This window comes from Miniopterus natalensis, chromosome 20 (assembly GCF_054644295.1).
Source record: "Miniopterus natalensis isolate mMinNat1 chromosome 20, mMinNat1.hap1, whole genome shotgun sequence".
Classification (NCBI taxonomy): domain Eukaryota; kingdom Metazoa; phylum Chordata; class Mammalia; order Chiroptera; family Miniopteridae; genus Miniopterus; species Miniopterus natalensis.
Genome location: NC_142100.1, coordinates 10,389,355 through 10,410,683, shown reverse-complemented (window position 1 = coordinate 10,410,683; position 21,329 = coordinate 10,389,355). Strand labels below are relative to the sequence as shown.

The 21,329-nt window shown below is 48.3% G+C and overlaps 1 protein-coding gene across 1 annotated transcript in view; it reads right to left on the bottom strand.

Annotated features, from left to right (window-relative positions):
* The window catches only part of KIRREL3 (kirre like nephrin family adhesion molecule 3), a 452,863-nt gene that overhangs the window by 284,164 nt on the left and 147,370 nt on the right, over nucleotides 1-21,329 (bottom strand). The gene's annotated exons all lie outside the window — the stretch shown is intronic.

Sequence of the window (21,329 nt, the reverse complement as noted above, 5' to 3'; positions counted from 1 at the left end):
GTCCTGGTTAGTCATTGGTACAGATATGGCTACCATTTAGTTAGTGCTTACTAAGTGTCAGGCACTCTATTAGATGGTTTGCATTTATTGTCTCAAATAATTCTCATTATAGTTCTCTGAAGGAGATGATAAAAGGAAACTCAAGTTAAGTACATGTGTAACTCAGAGCAGGACACGGAACCTCTCTCTATGTGTCAGAGTTGGAATTTGAACCAATTTCTAATTCCAAAGTTTCACTTCATTGACTTGCTTAGTGTTACAAGTGGCTGTTTATGTGCTGCCTCCTTCATTAGACCTTGAGGGCACACAGTGTGTTCATGTCTGGCGGCAGTGCCTGGCGTGGTGCTTAGCTTACAGCCAGCCCTGGATACATGGGAAGTGAATGAATGTCTGAACTGGTGTGGATGGGAAAGAAGGTGAGCAAGGGCGTTCACTGCCAAATGTAGGTGCCTCAGCTTGGAGACTGGAGCGCCCCCTTGAGGCTGAGAGGGTAAAGGAATAGGGCATCCATGTAGTAAGAGGACCCTTGCCCGGAAGCCATGAGCAAAGGAAGTAGGCCCTCAGGGGATAGGTCCCAAGACCCCCCAGTGGATGCCTGAAACTTTGGATGGTACCGAACCCTATACATTCTGGGTTTTTTCCTATACATACGCACCTATGATAAAGTTTAATTTATAAATTAGGCACAGTAAGAGATGAACAATGACTAATAATAATAATTGTAGCATTATACTGTAATAAAAATAATGTGAATGGCTTTGCACCATTATTATTTTTTAATATGTTTTTATTGATTTCAGAGAGAGGAAGAGAAAGGGAGAGAGAGATAGAAACGTCAATGATGAGAGAGAATCACTCATCGGCTGCCTCCTGCATGCTCCCTGCTGGGGATGGAGCCTGAAACCCTGGCATGTGCCCTGAGTGGGAATTGAACTGTGACCTCTTGGTCCATGGGCCGATGCTCAACCACTGAGCCACCCCGGCCAGGCAGCTTTGCACCCCTATTAGGTAGAATAAGGGTGACTTGAACACAAGCATGGCCGTACCACTGCAATGGATCTGGTCACCAGGTCGGCTAGGTGACCAGCAGGCAGGGAGGCACTTGACAACGGGGTGGTTCCCATCCCAGGCGGGACAGAGCACACAGTGTGAGATTTCATCATGCTACTCAGAAAGGCACACAATTGAATACTTATGAATTCTTTATTTCTGGAATTTTCCATTTAATCTTTTCAGACCATGGTTGACCACGGGAACCTGAAACTGTGGAAAGTAAAACCATGGATTGGGGTGGGAGGACTACTGTAATTATTTAGAAATTAAATGTCCTAAATTCTTTTTCATGATCTGCTTTTGGCCAGCTGTAATCAGGAGCAGCTTCCAAGGGGTCACTCCAGCAGCTGTGCCCGTCCTTGCCCCAGGGCAGACTGGCCACTAGCCCATGCTGGGGGCAGGAAGGGGGGTCTGCCAAGTTGAAATAGTTATTAAGGCTTCAAATCAAGGAAGTTTTTCATGGGGGTTGTTTTTTCCCCAGTGACCTCCTGAGGCAGAGGCTCCCAAGTCCACTGCCTTCCTACCCAAAGAGGTACTTTATGTTCTTAGTGTTATAAATTCATTTTAATTGTAACAACAGAAACACAGCAGCAGAAAGGATCCAGCAGGCGGGGCCCCTTTCTGCACTCTCTAACTAGCTCAAATTAAATGCTGAATTGTATTTTGGGGTCTGAGTTTTGTCATGCAAACGAAGAAAAACAAGTAGCTTTCCAATTTCCACATGCAAATATAGAGTGAATTGTTGAGACAGAGAATATGTTTTGCCATCTCAGTGGTTCTAGAAAAGATAAGGGGCTCTTGCAGAAAAGTTCCACAATTTGTCAGCTGGCAGCTTATTAAATACCCAACACAAATGTTTATACAGCATTAGAGGGACACTGTCAAGGTCAGGAGGCTCTAAAATGGACCAATTTGGCTTTTTTCATAACTGTTTACAAAATCTCTTGTTCTTTTCCCCCTCAAAACAAAAGCAACTATGCTGTTTTCAGCTGCCTTAGGAAAAAAACAGGCAAGGAGCCAGCTCTTGTGTGCGGGCCTCTAATAATAAACCAGAATGCACGGCTAGTTGCTCAGCGGTCATGAGCAACTTGACAATAACAGTTTCACAACACCAAGCCCTTCGCTTCTGCAGGACCTTCATTAAGGGGCTGTGGAGAACAGGAAGTTCACCCGATCTTGCATACAAGCCCTGACTCGCATGCCCTGGGAGCAAATAAAATTAGGCAGGAGGCCGATGGGAAAACAGGATCTCCTCTGTGCTCAAGAGAGGGCACAGAAAGTCCTGGGCCTTATTATCTGGAGGGACCCTAATTCAATCCATAACCATTTATTAAGGTGCATATTAAGTGCAGGATACGTTGGGTGACACAGAAGACAACAAATAAGGCACTGACCATGCCCCTAAAGGATTTTATAATCTAGCAGGCAGACAGGGGAGGCAGACACCTAGGAAACTGCAGTGCTGGGTGGGATAGAAGGGTGGGATTCGAAGACAAAGGAAGGGAGAGGCAGGAGTAATTAAACTGCCCCACTGCTTGTCTTTAAACTGATGATCTACTAGTAATCACATTTAAGAGATTTGTTCATTAACTCATTAATTAAACTCGATCTCTCTGTGCTAACTGGAGAGGCCTCCAGCTGCTTTGAGGTCTAGGACAAAGTGTGTAGGGTTCTGCCCTGCCCTGCACCAAGCTTTGCAATCTTGCCCGATTCCAGGGAATAGCCATGCTGTCCCCAAGACTGATAAAGTGGAAGAGAGACCAAACACATCCCTGACATTGCCTCCCAGCTCACTGCGTATCCCTCCCTCCCTTCCCTACCCAACTTTCAAATCCTTTCTCACATCCAGTTAACTTGAAATGGTCTCAATTTTGGCCAAGAAGGTTCCCAGGGCTCTGGGGACCTAGGTGTGAAAAAGTTCTTTTTCTGTGATGACATGTCAGCCGCCTCAGCTTGCTTCATGGCTAGAAATAGATTTCTGTCACTCTTCATAACAGCCCCGTTGGGTCTGGGAAGGCAGCGTGTTGAGTCCCTGATCATAAAGGGCTCTGAGTGGTGAAGGGACAGGTGATGGGGAGGGGAGAGCTGTCAGCCCCTCGCTCACGTTGGACTAAAAGCATATAATTCACAACTTCTGTAAGCTGGGGAACTTATCGTTTCAAAGTTGTTGCTCTAGAGTGCCTTGACAGCCTAACAATACCAAATAAATCTTCTATTCACGCCTCTCCAGCGAGCAAGGATCCAGAATGTGCAGCCACAGCAGAAAACAGCGATAAGTTCCTCGTATGTTGTCGAAACTCAGCCACTCGCGCTGCTCTGATTACCATATATTAGTTCCCGCGGGCACGTGAGCCTTTCCCAAGGCCTGCCTCCCGGACAGCACTTTAGAAATAGCTTGTGGAAGTCCCATCGGGTCCCTCCAGAATGTCTGATTTCCACGTTTCCAGGCCGAGACACGTTTTCTCTCGCCGGGTCGAGGAGCTTGCAAACATCCCCTAAGTGGGAGCACCGGGCCCACAAGGAAAAACAAGCCCCGGCATCGCCTCTGCGCTCAGCCCCGCACCTGGGCACTGCTGGCATTTCGGAGGCGGGTTGAAACCAGAGGCATGAACGCGGAGGAGGGGACATGGGCTCCCAAGGAAAGACTCGGGGATGGCTCATAAAACGGACATCTGCTAGAGGAGTCGCCGCAAGACATGAAGACCTCACGGGCTACTGAGTCTGAAACACCAGATTAATCAGGGAGGCCGAGCCAGAGAGCGGGTTCCACCTTTTCTGGCGGCCCTGGCTGCAGCCGGAGGGTGTTACGGCTGCTCTGGAAGATGTTCTCAAGTCCCCCAAGCCCCAGGCTCTTTCCCCGACAGCTGTGGTGTGCGTGTGCATGTCGGAGTGCGCGCACAGTGATGCGCCACACGCCCGTCTGATAACCCCCATCTGCCCATTCCCCTGGCCACCAGGCTCCCCGCCTGCACCCCGGGCATGTGCTGGCCCCGGCTCAGGGCCAACCAGGAGGGTTTAAATCCCCGGCTCTAAGCTCCTGCTGCAGCCGGGCCCCAAGGAGCCAGCGAGCAGCTCCAAGCTTGGTGCACGGCCAGGGCCCACTCGGAGCCTGGGAGCTCACAGTGGCCTTTCTCTCCCGTTCTGAGCACCCTGCTCCCTCAGAGAGGTGCCCCTCACAACTCCCTTCCCCTTCCCTCCATCAGCTTCTTCCTCCAGGGAGAACTTTGAGCCAGAAATCAAACGACTTTCTTATGGAGCCATGAGGTCCCCGCGCAAACTGTCCGTGTGGCTGCTGTCTTGGAAGCTCCTAACAGGGTGGGCGACTGTGTCTGGATTGTTGCCGTGTCTCTAGAATCTTGAAAGTTCTTGGCACACAGCGAACTCTCAATAGATAGTTGTTGACTATTTGGGTGGATGGATGGACAAATGAGTGAGCAAATGAATGGGAACCAGTGTGTGTGGGGCAGGAACAGAGCCAGCCAAGGCTGAGTCTTCTCTCACAGCGCTCAACAGCAGCAGTGAACTCCTTTAATCCTAAAAAAAGTGAAACCAAGCCCTCAACACATTAGTTTACAGTCAAGAGACTGTTTCTGAGTCTAACCTCCCACTGCAATGTTGACACATTGCAGACCTCTGTGGTCACCGGTCAATAGGAGAGTATTTTTTACTCGATTTCGATGAGAACCATGTATCCTGATGACCAGGTAGAATAGATTCTACCTATTAAGCAAACAATTTGTCATTTTACGCCATTTAGCCTATTCTTTCTATTTCGATCATAAGAGACGGCCAAAGACCTTTACCTGCTTTGAAGAATGGCTGAGGAATGAATTCCCTTGCCCATTTATAGAGCTCTGAATGTACCAGGCTCTCATTAATATTGTTTTGAAGATGCAGCTGATGTCAGTAGTGGCAAGGAGTCGGGGATGGGGGAGGCATGCTCGCCAGGCTACCGCTTCTGGGTCAGGTAGCAGAGCCCCTTTCAAGATTTCCTCGCACTTTCTGGCAGTACTTCCTAATGCACTCTGGCGGTGCTCCACAGTGATGCCGTCCAGTGACCAGAATGATGCTCTTTGAGTGTCCTCCCCACCAGACAGGTAAGGAAACACGTCCATAGGAGACAACCCTGTATCCCTGGTGTCCGGCACATCGAAGACACTTTACAAATGCCAGCACCTGCTTGCTGACTAGATCCCAACCTGTGCGATTGCAGGTGAGAAGTGATGGATAGTAACTGGGCTTCTTAGGTTGCTCTGACATTGGGCCTCTGGCTAAAAATTCAAGCTCTTTTTGTCGGGATGAGCAGCTGTCACTGTTTGACTGAGACTGAGTCTCGTGCAATGAGCCAATGCAGTTCAACCAGCCTCCACTGGAATCCAAGTTCTGAGATGGATGCTGTCTCCTGGATCCTGTATGAACAATATCTGTTTGCTTGCCTGAGAACACGGCCCTGATCCGAAAAAGAGGGTTAGGGGGCCAGCTCACCTTGACTCTGATGGGAAGCTGAGGCTCTCATTGGAGTCCACAGCCAGGTGGGACCACACTGCAGAACGCAATAAACAGATCAAGGCAGTAATGCCCGTGTTTCCACTTCATTAGCTACAGCTCACTATGTGTTAAGCCCTGTTTTCCCCAGTTCAGACTCATGAACTGACTTCTATCACTGAAATAGGACTTGGCTCTCCTTGTAATATTGCCAAGACTTTAGGGATGCAGAAGAAATTTAGCAAAATAATTCAGCCATGGGTTTGAGCTAAAAATAACTGGACTCAAGGAGTGTGCCTGCAGATACTAGGACTCAGGGAGACGAAGGTATTTTCAGTCCGTTTCCCTTCGTGGCTGGAGCACTAACAAAGCTCTGGGGTTCTCTTCAAAATCATTAAAAACATGTTCATTAGTCCCAAGGCCCGCTCACCACCTGTGTCTGAAGGAAATAAATAAATAAATAAATAGATGGCAGACCCTTTGATCCCTGTTCCTGCTGCTCCTTGGGGAGACCCTCATTTATTTCCTAATCACATATTCACACTGCCCAGATGATGCTGTTGGTGAGAAAGTTATAAATATCTAGACCAAAAATATGACCTTGAGGTTTTGCCCACCTGACTTCCACTGCAGTGAGTGGGAATTCTGCCCTCCAAAATGACTGAAGAATGAATCCCCTTGCTCATTGGGAGCTTAATATCTTCCCAGCCACCTTGACTAACATTATCGCCTTTGCCATTTAGGATCCAAGACCACAGTCAATTGTTATCGAGGTTTACAAACAGGTGTGTGTGAGTGAGTGAAGAGGGTTCTTTACTCAAACCTTCTCACTCAGAATCTACAAACTAATAAAACAAAGCCAAGCAAAAACCAAACAAAGAACAAAGAGCAGGTTCTTTGAGGTGCCCTTCTTGCAACTGTACCCTAAATTCAGAGGGTACCGCGCCCTAAATTCAGAGGGTTAGTCACTGACACAGAAGTACCTGCACCTGTTGACCCATTCCTTGGGCTCTAAAGCCTTGGGCAGGGAAGTCTACTTGATGGCATTGGCTTACTTGAGACAGGTAACAAGGGTCTCTGGCTTACAGGCCACCCTTTTCTAGGGCCATAAGGAGCCAGTGGCCCTTATGGGTTCATTTCCACAGCGACCTTGAGCACATTAACCTTCCCAACGGAGTCAGGTCTGAGGCACCAAGCTTCCAGCTCCATCACTGACATGACTTGGGTCTACTCTTGGGTGGAGGGGGCAAGGCTATGGGACCAGACAGACTCTGCTTCTGTTCCTGGCTCTCAGTTCTTTCCCTGTGTGACCTCAGGCACATTCCTAACTTCTCTGAACCCTCAGTTTCCTTCTCTGGAACACGGGGGGGGGGGGGGGCAGGGGGGAAGGATGGCGCCGATTTTGTAAAGGTACCGAGGGAATGAAGAGGACACTTTTTGAAACCACATACTACCTGACACAATACATGTGAGCTATTATTTTTATTCTAAGATGTATTTCTTGTCCCATTCTCTTTTGATACAGCTCTTATCAACTCTCAATAAACAAAAGCCACACGATAACAGCGTTTTTAACTGGCTTATGTAAGGTTCTTACAAAACCCAAAGCTGAGCTCACCCACCACAGGGGAGGAAGTAGTGTGTGTTCTGAATATTAATGCGTAGATGACCTCTTCCCTTGTTATGTATCTGTATTAAAAAAGCCACAGCTACTTCCAGTGATAATTACTGAATTTTCAACAATTTATAGAAAAATAGCACATACAGTATGGAGATAATTGCTCCATTGAATTCTTAAAAAAGAGGCAGTTTCCTATAAATACAGAGTTTGGGGATTATCACTAGTGCTCCATTGTAAAATTAGAAAGTAGGTAAATAACAAAAAATAACAGTCTTTCTTCATTATCATTCAAATGTATGTCAGCTCAATAATAGCAAATTGTTTTTCTCCTTTGGGGGAAGACTTTTTTGAGCTTGTTTCCTGAGGTTCAGGGAGGAGTCCACTGTTGGACGAGTGGACAGTATTACAGCGGCCACTGCCTTCAGGAGTGGGCTGATGGCGGGTCCCACTCCTCTGTGCTCTGCAGTCTCTGCCTCATTCTGAATGAAGTGAGTCAGAACTGTTTAGAGCTGTAAAGTTAGGGAACTCAAGGTGGAAAAAGGAGGTGCTGGTTATGGTGTCATTTATAATCCCCAAGGCCAAGTTTTAAGGTCAGGCCCCAGTCCGAATCTGCAAACCAGGGGCCTCCTAAGTGCTCACACAGTTTCAGGGATGCTCGTCGATCTTCTCCGTTCACAGCCCCCCCTCCCCACACCCCAGGAGGGAGGTCATCGGCCACTCGACAGCAAATCTAAGTCTCTTCCGTGCTCCAAGGCCCGCTCTCCTTGTTGTTACAGACGGAGGCCACTCTGGGAGCTGCGAGAGGCTCACCACAATCAATAATTGTCCAGGAAACAAACCCAGAGAGAAATCAGTGATTTATTGAAAAGGCACCGGGAAATGGCAGAGGCACGGCATTCCTTCTAATCACAGGCTCAGCACCTAAGAGGGGGCGCTGAGCGGAGCCTCCTGGAACAAACATAGATAAACTGGGCACAATCAAAAGCAGTCACCGGGAACATGCTACTCGGGGAAAGGGAGAGCCAGCTGCATTGAAAACAGGGCTCAGGTAAAGAGCACGTAATTGCAGGATTGCAGGGAACAAAGACGAAGCCGGAAAAAGCCAACACTGCTGACATTAACAGGAAACAGGGAACACAAACAGCTGGACCAGCCAAACGCAGCCACAAGGCCAAGCGCATGAAACGGCTCACAGGCCAGAGAAAGCAGAGCAGGTGGACAGCTCGCGCTGTGTCGAAGGTGTCTACTCCCTCATCGGTCAACCGAAGGGGAAGGGACTGACCATTCACCTGTCAGGTCGGGTTGCCAAGGAACACGCAGCCTGCCGAGGGGGGTGGCAGTGGCAGAGCCAGGTTGCAAAAGCTGATGGTGGCTTAGATGACGTCGCTGGCCATGGGTTGCAAGTGATAAGGGCTTCTGCCCCCAGAGGCAGAAGAAGATGGGGCAGTAATGCCGCTTGCTGGAGCTAGAGGGAGGGATGGGCCAACTCTGCCCACTCCTCAGGCAATCAGGCATCCACATGACCTCTGATGTCCTATCACTGGGGCCACTGCATCAGTCACCACCATCCCCCTCAACCCCGAGGAGACCCTTTGCTTTCACATTCTTCCAGTCCGAGGGACAGCAAAATGACACTCATGAAGTGGCATGATGAACAGCAATCAGACCCGACCTCAGGTCTTAAAGGGATTGAAAAATTTCATGAGCTTCCCAAACTTATTCCTGTTCTGACACCTGTTTATTTCATAAAAGTGACACTATTTTTATGGAGTAAACAGGTGATGGGCTCACATCTGGCACTGGCTCTCTGGGACTCTGGCTGTCCCAGCCCCACCTTGTTCTGAGGCTGTGGGGGTCATGATATTGAGCCACCAGTCACCCACAGGGAGAAGCTCTGACTTGCTCACCCGGTGCAGACTCCGGACCTCGGTGCCCCTTCGCTTGGCTCTGCTTGACTCTCACAAGCCTCTCGTGAGCGGTCAGCTCTCTAATCATGGCCTCAGCGGGAGGAGACCCTCGAAAGAGCCCAAGGTGATTCAGGACAGTCACTGTGCCCTACAGAAGTGCCCTGGAACCTTTTGAGGATGCCATGACTCAGCAGACACCTGGCATGGCAGCTCTCAGGTGGGCAGGAGCATCTGCCAAGGATCGGCTTGTGAGGTGTGTCTATGTGGCTGGGGCCAGGGCCACTACGCAGCCAGGGGAACAGGCAGCCAAGTGCCACATGAAATGTTTCCATAGCTGGGGATATGGGGAGGGCCTCCAGTAGGAAAGAGAGGCACAGCCTATAGGTGAGCTCTTCGCCATTGCTTCTGGTTCATCAAAAAGGCAACTAATGACTTAGGAAGGGTGAACAACAAAAAAAGTGTTTCTGGGAAGCCAGTATGGCCGAGCAGTAAGAGTTCGACTGGCTTTGGAGTAAGGCAGGAGACACTTGAGTCCTGCCTCTGCCATTTACTAGCTGTGTGTCTTTGGAAAAGTTAGCTAACCTCTCTGAGCCTCAGTTTCATACCTAATTATGATGACCTCTCGCACAGAGTTGCTGCCTATATTAAATAAAAGCATGTATACAAAGCACCTAGAATGCCAGAGGGTTTCAATAAAATGTTAACCACTCCACTTCACTATGTGAACTGCAAAAATTAGAACTGGTTTGGGGTGTGTGTGTGTGTGTGTGTGTGTGTGTGTGTGTGTGTGAAGTCCTTTAGACTTGCCTGGAATCTTAAATAGTACAGAGAAATACGTCCTTGGCGATTGACAGAATTCCCCCATTGTATGGACTCTACACAGTTACTATAATTGCTCATTCTAGGTCTGCCTCAACGGAGAGCCCCATCACTTGGTGTCTGGTTCCCAAATTCTGCAGAGATTTTTACAGCCATTCCACCTCCTTAGATACAAGCCATTTATTAGGCTGCGCCTCCCAGTGGCAGAGAATGTATCCTGAGAGCCTGCCCTGGCCCAGGGCCTGATCCACGGTGAACACTCAGTACCCTTTGTTGAACTGAAATGACCCTGGAGAAGAAAGATGCAGAGCGCCTGGTGAAGACATGGAGCAGCTTTAAGTATCTAGACCCCCATCATCCGAGCAGGAGGAGGGGGAGGAGGGGGAGAGGTGGGGCCTCAAGCCGGTGACCTCAACAGAAGAATAGCAAGACAATCTGGGGTCCCCAGCACGCTGGGCAGCCTGGAGTGATGGGTCTGCCCCCGAGGGCTCCTCTCGCTGCGCGCTGCTCTCTCCCATGCCCAGGGCCCTCGATGCCCCTCTCTGAGTACAGGCCGGTCCCCTGTGCTGCTCAGGGCAACACCAAGGAAGAAGACAAGGGAGCAGGCAGCAGGTGCCCGACATCGCTCCGCCCTGCCTGTCGCAGCAGAGCAAGAGGACGATGAATTTCAGGGATAATGAGGTGTGGACGAGCGCGGGTGGGCAGGCCCGCTGTGCGGGAGGCTGCTCCTTCCTGCTGCTTGATGCTGGCAGAATTGATAGATGGGTCTTCCAGGCAGACTCCCAATTAGACACATGCAGCCGCCGGATTAAGAGCCCTTCGGCGGGTCTCCTCCTGCAGCTGCAATGGCACGGGGTCCACGGGCAGGGCTCAGGTCAGATTTTGGAAGACCCACTACAGGGTCTGGTCCTCCATACATACGCCTCTCTGAGCACAGGGTGAAAGGGTCAGTCGTGTCGCCTCGTCGGCCCGTCAGAAGGATTCTAGCTGCAGACAATCTAACAATGCAAATTAGACCCTTCAGCCAGGCTCAGCACCGCTAACGATTCTCCTGTGAAGCCCTGGTTCTTGCACTCGGGCGCGTATCGGATTGATCCAAGAAGGGTGCTAAGATTATTGCTATCCAAACCCCGCTCCAAACATCCAGAGTTGAGCTCTGCACCTGACTCGGGCCTGGAACACCTGGGCTCCATTTGATCAGGGCAGACAAAGCTAAATTTGTATTAAAAATATTTCCAACAATTTTTCTTTGTTCCTTCCTTCATTCATGCCATGTTTTTAGAAGTTTACCATGTCCGGCCTACTCTACAGTACAGTGCCAGGTACTGCTCTGGGTGCTGGGGATACACCAATGAACAAAATGTTGTCATCGCGTGGTAATTTCCTTTCAGACAAAGCTAACAGCTGGCCCACAGGACAGACAGAAGGCTGAGTCAGGATCCCCGAGTTTCAGGTTTGAACTGGCCGTAGAGGCTAGGTCTGCTCCTTAATTTTCTGTATAAAACTATATAGTGAGCCTCTTAAACTAGGAACCAAGCAGAACTGAGGGTAAAGCAAGTCAATCCGCAGACCCAGATACACCCATCACACACCTGTGCAGCTAATCCCACGGGCGTCTGTGATGATCCCAAGGGGAATACTGTGTAAGGTGTGGATCTGTCCCAGATGAGTTTAGTTTCTCCTGGGAAAATGAATGAAACCCAGGGGCAGAGATGAAAAACACTCATGGTTAGGGGGTGTCTTGCACTGTAAGAAGAGTAGGATTTTGGTAAAAGGAGAGAACAAATTTGGAGTAGCTGGGGCAGGCTTCATGTCGGGCAGGGTGCAGGTGGAGGTGGAGGGAGGTTCTGGGAGATGGGAGATGTGGTGTGAGGACTCCGGGAGGAAAAGTACTGAGCAGAGGCTCAGCAGGCAGAGCAGGCAATGAGGGGCAGTAGTCCACGTGGCCAGGGCATGGGGTAAGGCCAAACAGGCCTGGGTTCGAATCCTACCTTTGTCATTTATTGGCTGTTGACAGCTTACGTATCCCCATTTTTCAGATGGAGAAACCAAGTGTCAGAGTGGACAAGACCTGCCTCAAGGGGCTTCTGTGAGGATTAAAGGCCAATGTCTCAGGAGCCCGGCTTGCTGCCCACACTCAGTGAGTGGCCGCCCTGTCAGGATGCCTGCAGAAGAGGAAGCGGAGCAGCGGGGCTGGCCCGGCCCGGCCCAGGGAGGGCTGGGGAAATGCCCTTCAGGATATGTTTTGAGCTTTATAGGTCTGAGACACCATGGGGACACATGATGTTTTTAAAGAGCTCCAAAACATCCCTCTTTATCTCTCCTGGGACTGCAAGTGTTGATGCACTGGAACGATTTGCAGCCTCACTATGAATGGAGTCCCTTATCTCAGAGTTCATTATCAGAGGCTTTACTGGATATGAGAAATGCTGTTTCCTCAGTTCTCAGGGACAGATAAGCGAGCAATCTCAGAGGGGTTTTGCCAACGGTCTCCCTCTTCTGCGAGAGCTGCGGGGCTGGGGGAGGAACCCCAGCAGTGCTTCTTCACTCTAAAGCTGGTAGAAAATACTTCCATGTGTTGGCAGAAAGGCACAGTGATTACTCAAGTTGACTTCCCAGCAACACCCCTGCCCTTGGGAAGGCTTATCTGGCCATTTTCCAGGCTACTCCTGCTTCTTAGCATGAGACCCTACAATTTTTAGGTGAAGAAGCATTTGGTGTGTGTGACCTTGGAAAAATTATTTAACTAGCATGAGCTTCATTTCTGTCATTTGTAGAAGAGGAGACATAATCATTCCCATCTTATTGGGTGCCACAGGCAGAATCATGTCCACCCCCCAACAAGAGATGTCCATGTCTTAATATTTGGAACATGTGAATATGTTACGTTACACGAAAGGGAGAATTAAGTTTGCTAATCAGCTGACCTTGAGATGGGGAGATATCCTGTGTTATCCAGGTGGTTCAATGTCATCACAACGACCTTAGTAAGTGCAAGGGAGGCAGGGAGTTCATGTGAAAATGATGCAGTGTAAGAGACTCAACTGGTCGATGTTGGCTTTGAAGATAAAGTTAGAAGGCCACGAGCCAAGGAATGTGGGCAGCTCCTAGAAGCTGCAAAATGCAAGGAAACAAATTCTCCCTAGAGCTTCCAGAAGGAACACAGTGGGCACCTTGAATTTATCCCTATGAGACCCATTTTGGGCTTCTGACTTCCAGAACTGTAAGATAATAAATGTGTGCTGCTTTAAGCCACTAAGTTTCTGGTAATTTGTTACAGCAACCATAGGAAACTAACACAGAGTTAATGGGCTAATTAAATATTATAATGTACCTTTAGATTTATAACCTTGGGCAAGACTCATGACTTCTCTGTTCCTTAGTTTTCTCAAATGTAAAATGGGGATGGCAACAGTAGTTACCTGCGGGGTTGCTGTCAGAATAAAGGGCTAATGTGTGAAGATTAACATGCAGCCTGACACATGGCAAGGGCCACCAGGGTGGCCAATGGTATCACTATTAATTAAGGCACATAGCCTGGTCCTGCAGTACGTTCTCAGACATAAAAACAATGATGACTTTTGCTACCTGAGATGGAAAAGGGAGAAGGGACTGTGGCTACTGCTCTAGGACCTCCCTTCCCCTAACTGCAGTAGCTCCAGTTACAATCCGGGCACATATCACAAAGTCCAGAAGGTTCTGCACTGCTATACTTTGCCCAGTTCCTGTTTAATTTTAATTTTAATTTTAATGTACATGTTTTCTTAGGGAAGGTGGTCTGGCCCTGGGTACTTATTGTAGCTCATGTAATGTGGAGGTTTTTATTGTTGCACAACGGGCTTCTGGAGAACGTGTCCGCAGAGACAGCCTCTTACGGGCTGGGCCAGGGACTAGACAGCACTACACCCGCCATACCCTATGGGTCAAAGCAGTCAGAGGTCCCGCCAGATTCAGTGGGATCCAACGATCCAACCTCTCAATGCCAAGGACTCTGTGGCTCTCTGTAATCCACCAGACACCTCTAGTATTCACGAGAGGTAACCCAGGGACAGAGAAGAGGAGGGGAGATGTCAGGGACTAACCTGCCCATCCTGGCAATGCAAGAAGCACTGAACCCACTGGCCTGCATCACTCCAAACATTCTGGATTCAACTACCATTTCCCGAGTATCTACTATCTGGAACGCATTGTACTAGGGTGCTTTCATATTCATGACTTCTCTTGCTACTTAGAAAACAAGTTATGCTACAGCTAAGGCATCAACCAGAGCCGGAGGACACGGCCCACCAACTGAAAGTGGCTCATCTAACCTCCAGGGCATCTCTTTTCATTACAGCTCATCTAACTTGGGCTTCGCGCCTCTATTTCTCTGACTCCAGGCAGACGGAACGGCCTCAGCAGAAATGCAGGCTGCCTCAGACATCTGCGTCCTGGGAGGATCCTGGGGCACTTCAAATCCAGGTCAGCATGGACCCCAAATGAGCTCATGTTTCTAAAGTGCTTTGAGCTCCTCAGAGAACAAGAGCTATTTAACTCCAGAGCCTGGCTGGTCTCACGGGTGGGCCCCTGCATGGGAAACATGCTTTGTCTCTGCGAGCACCAGGGGGGTGCCTTGGATAAGTAGGAAGAAACCAGTCTCCAGGGTTCTCTGTCTGCCGTCTTTTCAGCCACAATAAATTAATTCTTAAAAAAAAGTTTAACAAAAGGAGAGAGAGTAGGAAGGAAACCAACCAACCCAATAAGCCTGAAAAGGAAAATAGAATTTCTGCTGTTCCCAGCTGCAGCATGGGGCGGAGGCTGACAGCTGGGTACAGGGGAGCCACAGTCCGGGCTCCCCGGAGCCAGGCAGCCTCAGGAGGGCAGGGAGGAGTGGGCAGGACCAGGTGCAGAGCAGCGGCGCCTGGCTGGAGCTACCTGTAGTCATTCTGGATTCATTAGCATCGCTCAGAATATGATCAACTTGATGCTGATTAAAGCTGAAAAAGCCCACACGCCCAGCATGCGAGTGCCCGCCTCCAGGGCCCCTGAACAAATTGTTTTCCCTTTTCATGCCAGTCCTCATGAACTCTTCAGCTCAGCAGAGTCTGCCCGTGGGGACAAGGCTGGAAAAGAAGCACAGGTTTCTGCTTGGCATGGAGCTGTCAGAGCCACCCCTGAGCATCCCAGTGGCCTGGTCCAGGCAGGAGGGAGACAGAAAAGCATCTGCATCCCACAAGCCGACGTCCGAATGTGCCAATGGACTGAAGAGCTCCCACCTTGATCAGAGGCACACAACTTTTACAGAGGGCCTATCTGTGACAGGTGCTTTCACATGAATGGTCTCGTTTCACACTCACGACAACCCTGGGGGGCAGGTACGATGCTATCTAAGATTTGTTACGAAGAACATTTATTCAGAGAGGGTAAATACCTTGCCCAAAGTAATGCATCTAACCCTGGGGAGTTTCCAGGTATAAATATGGGCCTTCTGACTTTTGGCCTAGGTTCTTTCCACAATCCAATAGATAGATACACTGTGGTTCTTGGCAGACTAATAAAAATGGGGCTTTCTGTAGGAAAATTATGCTTAGAGTCTGAACACTTGACCCAGAACAAGAATTCCGAAACTTGGCAGTCCAGTGACACTATGGACTTCTCAGAATAGGCTTTTCAAATGTGAAACAAAACATACGGGATTACAAAAGAAAGCAATTACATAGAAATACAATTATGAAAATATTAGAAGACAAATCAGTGTAAGGTAAAGTATGTGCTCAAGCAAAGATCTACTAACTGCGGTATTTTCAAGTGGTGACAAGCAAACAAGGTTTTGAGATTTCTGCAGAAACACCAACATGACATGAAAACATCTGAGATTTCACTCGGTGACAAAGTCACTGGTAACTGCTGTTACCACTGCAATGTTGTCTATAGTCATAATTAAAGGGAATACTAAACTTCTGGTAGAAGTCAGTGAAAACAAAATGTGATCTTTCCCTCAACCAAGTTCACTGGGCGCCCTGGATTCCTCCAGGTTAAGCCCTCTACATATCTCTACATAAATTTACACATTTAACCCCCACAACAGCTGGATAAGATAGGTACTCTTCCTATCTCCTTTTTCACAGATGAAAAAACTGGGCCACAGAGAGCTTGAACCCAGTTTCACACACGGTCATTGTAGTTGGGATGGGCCATCAGTTTCTCTTCCTCTCTAAGTGGGAATCAGCAGCCCTCTCGGGAAACACCCTTTGAAGGAGAATCTTCTTTCTGGTTTCTCCCCAGTTGGGTTGGGCCTGCCAGGTGCCTTTCAGGATCTGAGCCTGACGATCCCCTCTGCCCAGTCCCCCAGGGCAGGGGCCCACCAGAAGAATGACCTGTGGTCTCTGATGGCCTTGCCCACTCTAGGTGGTGTTACCTCCTGCTCCGTCTCCCTCCTGGGGTCTTTTCTGTTCTTCATCTTCTTTTCTAGTCATTCCTGCAGTTTTTGAAAGTTCTTTCCTCCCCTGGGCTGTTAACTCCTGGGCATCATTTAGATCACCCTTCTTTAGAGAAGAATTTCCTGAATAGACACTTACCCACCCATCCAATTCGTCCAGAGCTGAAGGCCCCTCCTCTCAGTGCTTACCACCCAGGCACAGGAACATCTATGGTGTGATCATTAAATTAACATCATTGCTCCTGCTAGATAGTTTGTGCCATGAGGGGACTCAGCCTGGCTTAGACCACCCTTATATCCCACCCCTCACCTGTGTGCCTGGCACGGTGCTCAGGAACTCTTTGCAGAATTAATAAATAGGCAATGAGCGAGCCACTGTCCTAGACATTGCACCTGTTTCCTCACTGTGATTACTGCCTTACCTGGCCTCCCTCCCTTGCTACCATGGGGCCAATCAAGAGCTAAACTCTTAGGGCTGTGCATTAAATGGGCCTCTTTGTCTCCCTGGCTTTTGGCTCCTCATTTTTCTCTCTCCTCTGATCCCCTCCAAATTTTGCAAATGGTATTTCTGCTTTGAACTTCCAGGACTCGGATGTTCTGGGAAATATCTGTTTCAGGTGTTGCGAGACATCACTCAACACAGTTTGTGTGTAAGCTGCTCATGAACGAACAGCCTTTGCTGAGCACCCCTAGATGACTGAAAGGTCTCGGTCAATCTTTTTGATGGAGAGTCATAGCCACTAGATTCCAGAGGCATTAAGAATTCAGGTCAGCGGTAGGGTGAGCGATTGGCCTTCAAGGTGTGATTTCAAGAGCTTCAAGGTTCCAACGGCTTTCTTACCTATTCCAGTGTTACTTAAAATTCTTGCCTTGTAGGTCAGCTCCTGGCATGGGGGAGGCTGCTTGTTCATGTGACCATTCACATAGTTATTCACTTAAGAGATAGTTAATGGGAACTACGAGGTCCAAACACTGGGGGCTCTGAGGGAGTCGAGACGGCAGAAAAGAGGTAAAAACCAATACCCTTAAGAGCATGCAGTATACACAGGAAGACAAGGAATGCACAAGTAAAAGGCTTTACCACAAAAAGGCAAAATATGATTAAATGCTCAATGAGTAAAAGAGAGCCAGATGAGTGTAATGGGAACTTGAGAGGGAGGGTTCTGGAAAGATGAAGTTGCCCAAATGGCTGCTGGGAAGAAGTGAGTTTTGACATGAGCCTGAAAGATGTGAGGGCCTTTCCAATGTATTTCACTAAGCACGCAGAACTTTCCCTTTTTTCTTTTATTTAAAGATTTTTTACTTGATTTTTAGAGAGAGAGAGAGGAAAGGGAGAGGAAAAGAGACAGAGAAACATCGATGCGAGAGAGAAACATTGACAGGCTGCCTCCTGCAGCCCCCTGTGGGGGACTGAGCCCGAAACATGAGCATGTGCCTTGACTGGGAATCAAACCAGGGCCCAAGATGACGCCCTCAGCTGAACCACACAGGCCAGGGCCTTTTTTTCTTCCAGACTAAACCTTTCAAGGTACAAGAAGAAAGCCAAGAGTGTGGCAGTGATGGCCATGTTAGGAGCTTAAGCCCCTGGTTGCCTTGCAGAAGAAAAAAAAAGACATCCTGTTACTGATGGCAATCAAATTGCTGGTTTGCTTGCGAGTATCTTATGAATTAACGACCCTGGCTAATCACTCCTGGTTGACATTCATCCTAGGTACATTTTCCAAGATGAATTCCGTCATCGATGCTGGCAGCTCCTCACCAAATCCCCCCAGCAGCTGCAAATACTCATTAATAACATTTTGTTGGGATTCCCACTTGCCACTTTCCAGCCTCCTGTTTCATAAGTAGGAACAGCATCATTACCGAGCAGCACCCACTGAATGCAACACAAAGGCGACTTCGAAATTTTAAATGAAAGCAGATGTTGAGAAATGCCTTTATCCCACGCGCGCTACAATAAATAGCATTAACGTTTCTGAGTGATGGCCCTCTGAATTGGACTGCGAGGAGCTCCCACTTACAATTAAATGAAGGACTTATCCTTTCGCGTCCCTGGATTCTACAGGTGGCCTGGTGACAGTCATTTCTTAGTGTTTTGATTTGAGTGCAGCTGTTAAAGAGCCGGCTAAGCGGGGATTGGACAGGCAGGCATTTGGGAAGGTGTTGGTGCCAGATGCATCCATTGTCTAACTGCCTGGATGCAAAACTAACTCCGCACAGCAGCTGAAGTGTGAGCGCTCTTGAAATGACTTCTCCCTGTGCCAAGAGCGGCACTATTGTTTGTGTCACCACTGTCTGGGGCCTCCGTGCGTTCTGTCGCCCTGGTCCTTCACTACAGCGTCAGGAAAAAGATCACATTATAATTACTGGAATATTGCTTTATGGTCAAAGAGTATATCTGTCCACACACATCTTCACATGCGTAAGGGCACGGCTTTCTTGGAGGACATGCTCGCTGTTTGTTAAATCAGTCTATCTACCTGTCCATCCATCCATCCATCCATCCATCCATCCATCCATCCATCCATCCATCCATCCATCATCCTCTATTCTGAATGGCCATCTAGGCCATCAGGTGACCTCCACCCATCCTGAAAGCAATGTCTGGAAACTTCTTTTTCAAACAAATAGGTGCATATAATTTTGAAGGTCCAAGACAACTTAGAAGCCACAAATGCAACACCCCTTAATCGGCTCAGCAATTGCTGAATGTGTCCCTGAATAATTTTTACCCCAAACTTAGAAGCTGGCTTATATATAACAGAAAATGTGTATTTTCTGTTATTTTTTGACATGTACTGGGCCTAGAATATTTCCTGAGGGGATCTTTATACTGTACCTTCCTACTAAATCAACAATCTCATGGGGTACATTTAGAGAAACAATTCGAGGTGATGGTTAGATACAGTAGGTGGTCAAAGGACTAACGACAAGTTCAGACTATTGGCTGAGCATTTAAAATGTCTTATTATTTGTGAAACATTATTTAGAAATTGCCTCCATGGCATATAACTGGTTGAGATGCAGATACTAATGCACCTATCTCTCCATCCATCCATCCATACAAATAACATATTTCTTAAGTCTTCATATTTAATTTGTTTTATACTGTTTTTAAACCTTGGAAATGCTAAGGCATTAAATGTTATTTCCCCATCAAACATTTCTGCATTTTCTTTTACATAAAGAAAATGAGCCACATGCCCCAGATTCCTCTTTGAATGGGGTTTTAAATAGGACAATGGAGTCAAGTTATTCACATGCCCCACGGTGTGTCCCACATCATTGTAGGTATGTCTGCTGTGTGGACAGATGCTTCTCCACGGGCTCAGTGCCTCATCAATGACACAGACAGCACCTACTGATGTAAGGCCAAGGGGTCAGTGCATGTTTGTTTTGAAAGTGAAGCTCATGCAATGATTACATGCTGAAGAGGCGAAAGGGATGGATAAATAAATACATAAACATGGGGAAATTACAACTGCTTTAAAATAAACCTGCTCCTATAAGGACATTCCTGGGAGAGCACGCACACAAGGCCACCCCTCCCTTCTCTCCCAGGAGCTGAAATTCTCCTAGGGAAGCTGGAGGCCGGAGAGTATTTCAGGAGAATGGAGTCCTTGCAGGTTCACAGCTGCCCAGCGCTAGAGTGCACGTCTCATTAGGGTAGAGCCAGGTCAGAGACAAACTCGTGGTGCCACCACTTTACTCTCGCGAATGCATGCTCCTGAGGGGTCTCCCAGGCGGCACTGGGCCTGCACACTCACAATGTCTCAGTGAGCAGATGCGGCGACTGGGGAAGGGGGAAATCTCTCCCTTTTTAGTCTGGACTCTTTCCCTGCACCCTCCCTCCACAAAGACCTAATGTGCTTGTTTCTGTTTCTGTTTGGTGCACAGTCCTCCCATTCCTTTTAACGTGGATTTGTTCAAGTGGCTTCACTGTGGGCCCCAGATCGAACTACATTAAAATAACGTTGCAGGTCTGCACGGAAGCCATCCAAAGCAGAGAACTCCGAGATCCAGGCTGCTCACCACCTTTAAATCAACGGAACGTGCCCAGGCACGGCTGCGGGGAGACTCTCCTCGCTGCTCTTGTCCTTATAATAGGATCATTCAGTTTCTCTTATCTAGTCTCCTAGATGCTCGGCTCCGACTATTTCCAACAGCAGTGATTTGTCACACAGCACCACCCTTCCCGCTGCAAAGAACACGGCACGAGCCCGCTTGCTCTAATGCGGGGCCTGATTTTCCCCTTTCTCTGTTAAGTGTTTTACTTACAGAGGTAATGAGCCCTTAAAACCAGGAGATAAGAACACCTTCATATTCCAAAAAGGCACACACAATGGCAAGCTAAAATAATTTATGGCAAATGGGATTCACGGGTGATCCTGAGACAGGTGTACCCACCGCAGTTCACGCAGCCTCATCTCTGCGGGCGGAGAAATGGGTTGGGCGACCTCTACCTGCACGGCATTTGCTGTGTTAGCTAATTTTTCTCTCATCTACTCTTCTCTGGGTCCCACTTAATAAGCACCCTTTTGCATCTCAGCAGCATTCCATTGGAAGAGCCACAGGATGTGTCACAAAGGTGTCTCCTTACATGGAGACAGGCAAATTGGAAATCCTTCCTGAAGTCAGCTGGTGACACGCCCCTGTTCATGAAGGATGTGAGCCCCACACCTTTACTCCCAAGCACGCGTGTCCCCGTGAAATTCTACATTTCCTTTCAGCCTTTAGGGCCCATCACGTATTTTCTTTCAACTTCTATTGCCTCCAATGTCTGCTCCCCTGAATGCATCCATCCACCCAAATGTACAGTGTTTGAGAGAAAGTGTGTTTTCTGTCCATTTAAGATTTTTTTAAATGTTATGTAGCAGCGGGTAGTGGAAATGCAAGCATTAAATTGATGGTTACATAGATATAGTTTCAAATTGTGGTTGGAGGTCAGATCACCTCTAATCCCTGGAGCCACTTGGTAGGACCTCACGATCCCATCAAGTGACTGCCTATGACAAGCTGGGTGTTG